The sequence below is a fragment of the Dromaius novaehollandiae genome, chromosome W (assembly GCF_036370855.1).
Source record: "Dromaius novaehollandiae isolate bDroNov1 chromosome W, bDroNov1.hap1, whole genome shotgun sequence".
Lineage (NCBI taxonomy): Eukaryota > Metazoa > Chordata > Aves > Casuariiformes > Dromaiidae > Dromaius > Dromaius novaehollandiae.
In genome coordinates this window covers 25,072,378-25,085,029 of record NC_088130.1, presented here as the reverse complement: position 1 = coordinate 25,085,029, position 12,652 = coordinate 25,072,378, and the positions used below count along the sequence as shown (strand labels likewise).

At 36.7% G+C, this 12,652-nt stretch overlaps 1 protein-coding gene across 8 annotated transcripts in view; it reads left to right on the top strand.

The window, feature by feature from the left end:
- Window positions 1–12,652, top strand: part of LOC135323447 (synphilin-1-like) — an 83,369-nt gene that overhangs the window by 11,308 nt on the left and 59,409 nt on the right. The gene's annotated exons all lie outside the window — the stretch shown is intronic.

Genomic DNA, 12,652 nt, shown 5'->3' with positions numbered 1-12,652 from the left:
CTTTCACATTTGGGGGTACCTAATCTGATACATAGAAGAAAGGAACACTCATAACTGCCACTGAAGTCGGGGAGAGCTGACTTGCACTCCTGGCAGTAATTGATAGGGTCTGGAGATAGTGACAGATATGCAGGTAGGCTCATATGCTGTTTCTAATCCTTGCGCTTCTACTGTGTCATTTGGTGGCTTCATGCAAATTCCTATGTCTCTGTTTCCATTTTCTAAATGGGGATAATAATACTTTCTCATCTTGTAATGGAGTTTATGAATGAATTAATGAATGGTTGTGAGACACCCAGACAATACAGATGAGCATCCTTGAAAAAAAACAGTGAGGAAATAAATGATCTTCCATTCAGTGTACGGCTTACATACACTAAAATAAATAATACAAGCTAGCTAAATGTGAGATGGGGGGAGGAAAAAAAAACACAAAAACATGAAATAACAATCTAATTTTCTAAGTAGTATCGATTATGCCCTGCATGAGGCAGGGATCCTTTTGTAAAACACTAAAATGCATTCATGCAATCAGATTCTGTATCAAAAGGACAAAGGGATGAACAAAGGGATGTCCCTTATTCATAAATCTTATAACTTTGTGGTTTTGATGTAGTGACATTTATTTCTTTAACAGAGTTTCAGAAATGTAATTTAATATTTGTAAAATGTTTTAGCAATCTCTAAGACAAGACTTTGCAAAATCACAGCTTAAAATAAAATTACTGCTTTTATAGTTAGTATTTCTACCATCAGTCTCATCCCATCCTTTGGTTAAAGCATTAACATCTGTACCACTAAGTGCTACTAGTGAGTATGTCTGCTGCTTATATTGTTTAAAACAAATAGTATTGGTATCAACATAGCAGTGCTCTGCGTGGTATAGTATGTATTGTGTAGGTGCAGAAGTTCAGTTGCAGTCTACTTCTGATTTCTGTAATTAAAAAGATGACAATTTCACAAGTCCACGTTCTGATCTCAGTGTCACGGGTGTAAATCAAGAATAATTTGACTGTTTGTCACTAAGTTTTCCAATTTCCACCAAACTTCAACTGAAATAGAAAGTTCTTGCTATCTTTATTTTTGACAATGTTTAAATTTACCATAGTTTACACTGTTTAAAGAATTACAGCAAAAAACATCATAGGCTTTGTCTATACAGCCAGATATGAAAAATGGTCACTTGTGTGTCCTTTCTTCATTTTAAATTTATCAAAATTTATCAAAATAGTTATCAAAATAAAAATATTTGCATAGATGTTAATGGTCATTTGCCAGGACAAATTATGAAAGAAAGTGAATAATTTAATTTGCAATAAAATTGTTTAAGTGCTTCTTAATAGTATTAATTGGTTTTAAAAGTACATACCTGTAATAAACATGTATACAACCACATTTATGTAATTCATTAATTGTTCTTAAATGAAAGTGGGCTGGTCTGCATGACAAGGAAAGTGAGCTTTTATGAAAGAACTTTTAAGTTCAAGTTATGTTTTTTTGGCCCATGGCCACAATATACTTAGACATATGTTCTTCATAATGTGCCTTGCCTGAGGCTAACTCACTCTGGATAAAAATCTATGGCTGGTTACTCACCAGTGCCCCAGATCCTGAGTATAAGTACAGCTTGCTTTACATTGTTGAGAAGTTTCAAGATGAAACTTCGAGTATTTCAATTTGCATCCCTTTATACTTTGCTTGTTAGAATTCATCCATTGAACCATCTAGCAAATTTTGATGTGCAAATGGTGGGGCAGTAGACTGGATAATCCAAAAGTTTAAAAAAAAAAAAAAAAAAAAAAAAAAAGGGCAGGGTGAAGACTTGGTAATAAAATATTGAGGAGAGAATAGGAAAATGGTTTGACCCTGGTCATGTTGCAGAGAAATAGTCCTTTCACGTGTGAGCAGGGAAATGTAAGATTTTACACAAGCGGTGGGTGCACCTGACATACTGTGACCCTTGCAGGGAGTGTTAGTTGCATAAGACTTTTCCCTTGAATTTGTAATTAAAGCTAACATGAAGCAAAAAGTCATCATGGGACTAAATGCAGGATATATGTTTTGGCAAGCAAATGTAAATGAGGCAAGTTCTAAATTAATAACTTTTAATACAGCATTTGAATGTTATAAACTTAAGCGAATGCCATTTGGCATTAGTTCTTTCCCAGGATATTTCTAAAAGTAATTGCACAAACCACTGTGGAATTACAAGGTGTTGAAATTCTAATGGATGATTATTGAATTTGGGTTGAGGAATTTAAATGAGAAAAAGAAAGAGGCAGGGAAGTGTCTGAAAGATGCCTTTTTGTGATTTTAAAAATCAGAAAACAAAACATGACCTAACATGCTATTTGCTCAGTATATTTTGCATGCTAAGATATCTCAGATTATTTAGTCTGTTGAAACAAAAGTTATAAATGAAACATGTTCTTCAATGAAACAAGAAGCTTAGGAAGATTTATGGGGGTGGTATACTGACTAAATTAATTCCTCTTTTTTCTCTGATCAGGGCCAGCGTAGGAGATAAGGTTAATAAGAGCGTTGCATGGCATTAAAGAGGCAGACCAAAGCAAGGGCTTGAGCACTGTATTCGCAAACCAGCGCTGTGTCAAATGCTGTGAATTAATTGAACTGGTTTTACTGTAAGTAGATGACTCTTCTGAAGGATCACTGCCTCCATGATGCTGTCATTGATTCGGTGGAAAAGCGAGAGACCTCAGTCTCTGATTTAAAATGAGAGTGCAGTGAGTCACATCTGCTTTATTAGAGACCTTGACACAGAATTCCCCACCTCCTCCCAAACCAGCGCACGGTTTGGAAAGACTGAGCTCTGCTATGCTTGATTTCACCCTAGCAAAAGTGCTGGAGCTTGCATTAGTAGCGGTAGTTGCAGTAAGCTCTTTGCTGCTCTGTCTTGTTTTGGGGCCAAGTATCTGGTTCCTTGTGGATGCCATTACTAGGGTGTATTATTTTTGGATTTTTGCACAAGAACTAGGCTACCAAAAGGAGGCATCTTTTTTTTTATTTCTGTAGTTCATGAACTTGTAGCAGTGCTACAGATGTTGAAATATTCATTACCTTTGCCAAAAAACTTTAGAAGTTGTGAAAACTTTTATGGCACAGTTCTTTTCAAATTGTACCTGGAGTAAATTGTGGCTAAAGCAAAATAACATGCATGTCCGTATGTATCAGTTTCTTCTCAGGTTGATTTGAAATGATACGTAACCAATAATTTTCTCAGTGTTATGTTTAATTCTCCTGAGAACTCATGTTTCTGAATTCTTGCTCTGGTAAATATAAGCATAGAGTGTACACTCACACACACTTTCTCAAGTGACCTTTCCTTACTTTGGTAAAGTTTTAGGTAATTGTGGAGTGTTTTTAGGTCGTGCCTGGGCTATGCCCTTTCAGCAGCATTCAGGATAAAATGGTTGAATTTTTGTTTTTCTGTACATTTTCCATACAGGACAAGTAGTGATTGTTGTTGTGACTAATGGTTTATAATGGAATCACTTTGGAATACTGGATGGGAAATGTGTATTTGTGGAGCAAGACTTTGTTGGTATTCAAATAGTTAATTTCCTTTTACTTGACAGTGTAATTAAATAGCTGCACAAGGCTCTCTTGTTTCTTTGCTTACATTAGCAGGATACAGACTGTGTCAAATAATTTAGGAGCATTGTAAGCTGATCTCCCAATTGTCATTTAGTACTTTGCCTCCTGAATTAAGGAAAAGGAATAAGCATTGGCTTTAATGTGGAGTGCACTGTATTTCAGTCACTAGTATTCTTTGAAATAATAAAGTGAACTGCAAATAATCTTGACATGAAATAGCACAGCATTTTATGTCTCTCTTTCAGTGGTCCAAGCAACCATGACTTGATCCGTGTAAGTCTTTGGTTCAGTCTCAAATCGAAGTTTAATGGAGGATTTACAGAACTGTTGGACAGCACTAGTATTTATACATGATTGATGCAGTGTTCTATATATATTTAACAGTTCTACATTATAAATTATTTGGTGTTTTAGTATTAAAAACAGATGACAACCTATAGCTTTAGTATTATGTATGCACAGAAGATGGATACGTATCCATATATATTGTCTGTATTTGTGATTGTTGAACCTCTATACTGTATTAAAATGTATTATTCATTTCTGCCAATAAACATGAGTCAGTGGAACATGATGGGTGCAGTCATTTGAAAAATGCGCATTCACAATTTGCCTGTATTCATCTCAAAGTTCAGGCTGCAGATGTGTAACCATTCATTTTACTCTTCTCAGTGATGCGTGTAAGCCTCCTGAGGATTCACATTTATGAATTTCCTGCATCGTTATTGATATTTAAAGTAGACCAGATAGGTGACATGAAATAAAATTTGTCTTACTGATACAAGAGGTAGTTGTAAAAAATATCAACACTCAATTTGATTTTGTTAGGTCAGCTGCTGTGTGTTCATTTGTAAAGCCAGAAATTTAGTTTGCAGTGGTTGTCTTCTAGTGATCAGAAATGTCATTCTATGTGTGTTTTCTCCAGGGACTTGCACTTTGCAGTGAAGTGTTTTTTGTCCCCCCCCCCCCCCCCCCCCTTAAAATTCTGTAGGAAGTAGAGAAAAAAGATGGGTATCTTTTAAGCTTACTTTGCTAAGCAAGATTTTCAGGTCAGAGTTCACATTTCTAAAATGACTGAAGTACAGATTTGTTAACTTGTGATGTTTCTGCTCAATTTTTTGTCATACACAATCCTGTGATCTGTATGTGAATATATTATTCTAACCTAGGTTTAGTGTTGTAATTAAATTACTGATATTCAAAACAAATGTACTTGAAGACTTCTTTGGGTAGCTCTGTTTAAGAAAATATTTTCATAGCATATAGGAGGTACAATGGACTAGTTACTAGCTGTCCAATTTAAACAAGAGACTTTGTACGTTTATTGCTCCAAAATACATTAATGGCAGAGATCCCACTGTTACGCATGTTCTGTTTGATTACTGATTGATCCAGATTGTGCTTCTAGTCTAATTTATTTCTATTCATAGCTTGATAGGAAATCTAATTATTCCTTTCCTTGGTTCAATTGTTTTGTTTAGTTTTAGTTCATTCATTGATCTCATATCCTTCACATATTTTCACCACTTTAAGTAAAGAGTAAAAAAAACCCAAAACCAAAAAACTCCCATAGACCTTCTAAACAGAGCTGTTCTTTACACATTGTTGAGATCTTGCAATTTCAGCTTACTTTATTGGGACGGTGCAGTGTGATTAATCATAAATTCAATCTTACAAGAACTTGCATAAGAAAGGATTGCAGTATCAACCCATTGCTGTGATTTTGGCTCCTGAAACAGAAAGCTGGGATCCAAGAACAAGTATTCTTTTTCTTCCTTTTTAAGTTTAAAAACATACAAAGATTGATTGCTGTGATGGGAAAGAAAGTGAAAACTGTGCTTTAACTACAGGTATAGTGTAATGTAATGTCCCCTAAGTGTGTTCTAGATTTGCAACTGCAGTGTGAAAAATGCAAGTTTCACCAGCATCAACAGACAAAAAAATCTTTTTTCCCTAAATGGAGTGGTTTAAACCGAACAGGATGCTTGAAAAATTACAGCATTTACAAAAGCTTCTAGAAAAATTTGCAAATCATAATCTTTCCTAGACATGGGGCTCCCAGATGGTAGCATAATACATAATCTGCTTTGAGGGAAATGGCTTCCATAAAACTGAAAAACTGAAAAAATAGCCAATATTGTATTTACTTCACCATAATTCCACAGAGAGAAGAAAGTCATTCCCTTTCTAGCTCTGAAAACTAAATTTAGTGTATGTTAATAAAAAGATAGTCATCTTTTTTATTGCATCCCTCACTCACACCCTGTGGAATATGAAGTACCCAGTCCTGGCTGAGAGAGATGGTGATTTGGAGCCAGTGCAGCTAATGCCAGAACTGCTACTTCATTCCTTGGCAAAAATACAAGGATAATCAGCGCCTACTCTCTTCTAGACTCAGAGGTAGCTTTTCAAAGCTCTGAATTGGGAAGTGCACACATGTCAGGACTTTTAGGGTCTCAATTCTCTGCCCCGAGTTCAGTTTTTAAGATTTACTGACTTGACAGCACTGTTCTTCAGTCCAGTAAGTGAATCTCAGCTACTTTAGCAGCCAGTCCTCTTTAGCTGTTCAGTGTAAATCTGAAGTTTAGGCTCTGTAGCATATAAGGTAGTGCATGGTATTCAGTAGAATTGCTTGTTACGTACATTCCTGTTTTCCTTATATACACAAACACACAACACTCTTTTCTGTCATAGTGAGCCTGCCAGCTGAGTCTAAAAAACACACATGGATCTTAATTAGATCCAGTTTCTTCAGCATGGAGATAACTGCTTAAATGGTCTGCTATATTTTTAGAGATTTTGCACAAGTCTTAAGTAACTTTCAGGCGAATGGAAAGTCGAGTCATCGTACAGAAGAGAATGTGATTTAGTAAGTATTTTGGTGATCGACTCTGTTAGCATTTGAATCTATCAATTAGGAGGACACATTATTGTCTTTTAACATTTATGGTTCTACAGATGTGCCTGATCTCTTACGGAAACTCTCCCATAAGCCCCTTAGTAGTAATGGGGTTTCTTTGTGTGAATCTAGAGTCAAGTAGTTGCTTTAGTGGAATTGATATAATCTCTGAATTGTAACTTCTGTGCTCAAATACTGACCTGAGATGCATATGAAACAAACTGCTTTTTTAAATGTTGTATTAAATATGAAACTATAACAGTCTGGTCATGAAGTAAGTAGTTTCACATCAGAACTCCATCTGAAGTTGGACGTAGAACACCTGACCAGCCAGTTTCACTGAAGTTTCTTTATCTATCTGGAAACCTTGTTAAAATCTTGTTGTCAACTGATAAACCACCTATTTTGAAAAAAGGTCATCTCTAGTGTGATTTCACAAGAGGATCTTTGTGTTAAATGCAAAAGAAAATTGCATTATAGGAAACAATTATGTTTTATTGTCTTCATAGATACTAATTTGCTCTTGTTAGGTTAAATGTAACAGCTTCTTTATTATTATTTTTGTGGTACTGAATTGGCATGAACTAGATGGTATGCAGTCTGAAAGGACAAATCCATGTTTTGCAATGATGTCCAGATTCATCCCACTTAACTGAGATGCCTAAGTTAGAACACATGTAGGGTTCCTCTATCATGGGTAACTACAAATAGGTGGAAACGATGAGCAAACAGTCTACCTCACCCAGAATCTGAATTATCTATGGATGCCTGCCTTCTTACACTTACTGTAGAACAAACCTACTGTGATTAGCTTCCTCATGTAGACTTCCTAGTTGCCTGAAATGCAGTGGAGTGAATTTATGGCCAGGGTTCCCATAGTACCTTGTTTTTGCTTATTAAGGTGTACATTTCTGTATCAGTTCAATGATAGAGTACTTGCACTGTGTTCAAACTGTTGCACCTGGTAGTACTTTCTAGCTCATCTTGTAGATCAGTTTTATACCCACCCAGCTTCCAAGTCCACATGAGCAAAAGACCCCAGCTTGCACGCTCCCTCCTGTAGTGACTGGCTGCTGTAGACAAAAAGCCCAAGTGTATGGGCAGGAAGGATGCAATGTTGAGCTCTAGCCAGTTCCCCGGAGGAGTTCAGGAGAGCTGACTTCGCAGAACAGCCTTCAGTTCTCCCATCAAGGGACTGCTCCCACCAGGCAAAAGGAGGAAAACTTGCATGTGGCTTGCAATTCCTACTCAGTTCCAGGTTTTACAGGGGAAAAATAGGTCATGCCTAGTGCAGAGGTACTAAAAAGATTGTCTTTCCCCACAGTTCGTCCGCTTTTGTATAGCGTGGTTCCTCAAAGATAAAGAGCCTCCTGTTTCTGGTGTTTTGCCTTCTGTTCCCAACTGAGTTATGACTCAGTTAAGAGCAGGGTGTTGATTACGTGGCAGTAAAAGTGTAGTAGTGCTTCATGTATATCATTGTGAATCCCACTGTTAGGTTGCATTTGCCTCACGTCTGTGTGATCTGGGTCTTTTGGGGCTGCACTTGCTTTGCTTCCCTGTGCTTTTCTGCAAATCCACAGAGGATGTTACTCATCAGTTTCTCATCTGCGCCTGTGCCGGATCCCTGAGCATGTGAACAGCCACTGTTGCAAGTGACTAAAATTCTTCATAAACCGTCAGAACATCCAGAAATTGGCTGGTAGAGATAGAAATTGTGTTGGGTCCAGAATCTTGGGCAGATTCAGAATTATTTTGCTTGTGTTACTCTACTTCTCTAAATCCAACATGAACTGCTTTAAAACAAACCTGGCAAAATGTATGTCTGAATAGCAACCTATTCAGTCCAAGATGTGTAGTGTAGTTGACATAGAAAAAAACCTCTATGATATTGCCACTATTCACAAGAAAGAACTGATGGTGGTGACAAAAAGGGCATGAACATTTTATGTGAGCTTGAATAGCCAATTAGGAGACTGAGAGCTGCAGACTAAGCACTCTTTTCTTTGCCCAGCCAGGGGTCTTCGTGAATTGTAAGGCCCCATCTCTCATCTCCTAAGTGTGTTCATAAGAACTACAACAGACTTTTGACTAGCAAGAGTGTACTTACTGGAAGACAGATTTGCTAGATGATAAGCAACCTAAGATCATATTTGTGAGTAGCAGTTAAGTGCTGAATTGACATTGCAATCCCGAGTTCTCTTCCAGACTGTACAACTATGATAAAGATCAGTGAATCATCTGTAGAATTGAAACTCCATATGACTGTCCTGGACCAGATAAGGTTCCCAACTGTTTTGCAGTGTTCCATAGTGCAAATTCATGGATTGGCAACCTTTTCTTCTGTGTAGCAGGATATACAAGCCAAGAAATCGTTGTTCCTCCCTGCTTACCAGATGTTATACCCCCTTTGCCTTCAGCAAGTGAATGGAAGAAGTTGGGGCTGGTTTAAAAGGAATAATCTCTTAAACAGCTGCAACTGTCACTGATTTGTTCTGAATAGTATTAAAGCTGTCATCTCCTGCTGGAAGTGGGACAGATCCTACCTGGAGTGTTGTTGCTTGTTTCAGTGTACATGTATGGGGAAAAATAGGTAGTAACAGAAATATTCCTTTGTTGGAAAACTTGAATAACTGTCTTATAACATTGCCTAGCCAACTGCATTTATTTCCAGTAAAGCGACTACACTTGTATCTTGGTCACATGCCAAGACAGATGATGTGTTTTATAGATGCAGAAAATTATGTTAATAAAACTAGAAATTATATAGTGCTACTATCCACAAACACAAACTTTTCTATGACAATATTGTTTACTTAAAAACTAAACATTATAACGTTAATGCTTAATTATGTGCCCAGATTTTAAACTAAATCTAACCAATCAGTGTTTCTGCTTACTTGTCAGTTGCAGATAACTAAATATTTGCTTGTGAAGTTAAGCTGCTGTCTGCCAAATGTTCTCAGACTTTTTTTTCCTCAGTAGATAGATGTATTCACAGTTTCTCATTTTATTCTTTTATGCCCTCCTAGGACTAGAAGTAGAAATGTTACTCGTAATTTTTAGTGGAAAAAAATGGAAATTGTGGTATTTGGATGTTACATGCTTTCAATAATTGCTGTCAGCAGATTGTACTAAACATAACAGCTGTTCCTGGTAGGCCCAATAGTCATTACTGCAGAAGAGTTCAAAAGTGCAGTGCAGGCTATCTCAGTGGAGGTGGAGGAGTTGGGGGAACTGGAAATGAAGACGATAGCTCAGTGATGAGAGCTTTCTGTATGATAAGCAACTCAGGAATATAGTTTGCATAACTGAAATCACATTCCCTTTCAGAGCTCCTCCTGTGTGATATGGTTGCATAATTTTGCCTGTGAAGGCCAGAGGCTAGGTAGGAACTAGAATTTAAATTAAGCTAACACTTGCCAGAGATCAGAGCCATCTGTTTTTCGCACACTTTCTTGTTGCATTGAGCTGAAATGTAGTAGATGTAGAGGGAAAATTAGGCAACTGATAAGATGAAGAACACTTAGTCTTACAAATTCGTCACTTCGTAATTATATCTCTGTTGTCCTTTTCTGTTTTTTCACTAAGCCATGTCAGTGCTTCCCTATTATAAAACTGATGTTCTCACTCTTTAGCTCACTATTTTGTTTGATACCTTTATGAGTATGACTTATTCCTTATTCAGTGAAGTTTGAGTAGAATATATAAAAAGAAAATAGAATGCATCTTTTACAATTTTGAAAGGCTCATCCTTATTAATATTTTTTTCTTTACCAGTCACCTTCAAAACTTTGAAACCAATACCCCATTTTTTTCCCTCCCTTGTAGACTGATTTTTGTGCCATTCAGCTTCTTCATATGCTTGAACAAGAGGCACTTGACTGTTCCTTTCAGCTGCAAACATTTCCTGTTATTCTTCTCTGATTTTTCCTACTGTTGTCACCCTTGTCCCTCCATTTTGGTGATTTTTCCAGACAGTAAGGTCGCTTTTTGGCTCCTTCGTTTCCTTTCCATGTGTCCTTAATTAACAGTGACACCCACTGAAGTAGCTGGATTCCTTTAGGCAGAGCACTTAAAATCTTGGGCTTTGAGGGAGTCGCATGTAATGGAACAGAGAAGTCTGAATAGTTGTCTGGAGAATACAGTCCTGGGTGGAAAGTAACAGAAGTGGGAATGAAAAGTTTTTCTGACTGTTTGTTTTAATAATTTATAGTGTGGAGTCAAACCCAAGAGATAGATTTAAAATTTAGCAGTAGGACATCTGTGGTCTAATTTTGAAGTGTAGTAGCAAGTCGTTGTGGCCAACAAGCATCCAAAGAGTTCAAAATACTATTGCAATGTGTTTGCATGTGGTAGAGGAAAGCACACTGGCATAAAAGCTAATGTGGTGTCTCAACATTGAGGGCCTCAGTTATAAATTTCTGTATGTTCATTAAAGGTCTGATTTTTTTCTTCCCCCTCTTCTGTAGCTACTGCATATTCTGCCTCTCTTTCCACCTATACAGTGTAAATGAGTGTAAATGAGAATAAAATATTACTAAGTCAGAATGGAAGAGTTCTACATCTGCTTTGTACAAGTATAGTAAATTCTTGGTATTTCCTTATCTTTATTGTCTTTTAATCACAGGATGTAAACTTACACAAATAGTAAAAGCTAGTATTGCTCCAGTGAGTGGAAGACTACGAAGTGTGCCTGTTTATCCCTGTGGAGTACAGTTTTGGAAAAAGCAGTTAGGAGAAGAGTTGATATGTTCTGTCAGAGGCAACATGTACAATAGTCCTAGAAGATTTCCGACTGTTACTCATTCTGGTTTTGGTATAAATACATAATTGCAGTAGATGATACTGATCTGGTATGTTCAAGGACTGCATACTTAGAATAAAAGTTCGAGATAGTTCTTGCATATTTGTTTTTCTTTGGTTGCATTCAGAATGCTCCTATGTCTCATGATCTCATTTTCTTTTTTAACTGAATTGTCTTGTTTGATGCTAGAGGATGAAAACTCAGAAAAGAAGTAGTGAAGAAAAAGTATCTAGGAACTGAGGGAATCATGCTGTCCATTTTAGATTGCAACAAGTGATCTATATTGTTCAAGTGGCAGAAATTTTTAAAATTTCTGCCAATGAGTATTCCCTATTTATAAATTTGTGACTTTTATATGTCCCTAATAGCTTATAGATATTTAGCTGAATGACAATTAGTAAAGGAGCTGTGTTGATCTGTTTGTGTTCTTTTTGACGTATCAGTCAATAGTAATAAAAAAAAACCTGTAAGATCAATTTCAAAACCTCTTAGCAACCACATAAAAAATAACAACTTTATTGATTCTCAGGTAATTGTCCTGGAAGGCATGGTAGGAGCTTAATGACACAAATGTAATGAAATGCATTTATCAATGGATTGGGTGGTGGTTATACTGCATTAGGAGCCTACATTAAGGTACTGTCAGTGGGGGGGGTGGGGGGGGGTCTGGAGGTGAGCTTTGAGGGGCTCTTTCACAGCCTTATGAAAGTGGAGAAGTCATGCAAATAGGGGAGAAAACAAATATTGCAGAATACCTGTAGGAAAAGGCAGACGTTTCAGGGGAAACGTAAGAGCCGTGTTCTCTTCATTAATCTAGCAAGTTCCTTAAAAGGACGTGAAACATAGTCTGCTGTACATATGTTCTAGATTTTATAGGAGAGACTTTGTGAGAAATATTTTCTGAGCCTGCTAGGATATAGTCAGGATTATGGCAATTTCCCATAAGAACATGTGTTTACCAGCACCAGCTTCCTTTTGAAACACTGTAAAAAGTAGCTTTCATGAATAGTGTTGTTTTTTTTTCTTTTTGAACAGGCGAAACAAACAGGATATCTTGGTCATAATGAGCAGCATAATGAAATGAGAAGTGCGTCGTAATTGCAGCTTGTTTATTTAATGGTTATGCAAACAATTACTTTAATATATATTTCAGTTTCTACAAAGCCTGAAAAGCTTTAAGCAATATTGTCTCTTTTTGTTCTTTTCTCTGTTAAAAAATACTGTAATTTTTAAAGAAGGACACTAAAATGAAAAAGTATTGAAGTCATGCCAATCTGTAAAAATGTATACAAAATGAGAAATCAGTGATCATCTCTGCCCTGAGTTCAGTTGTC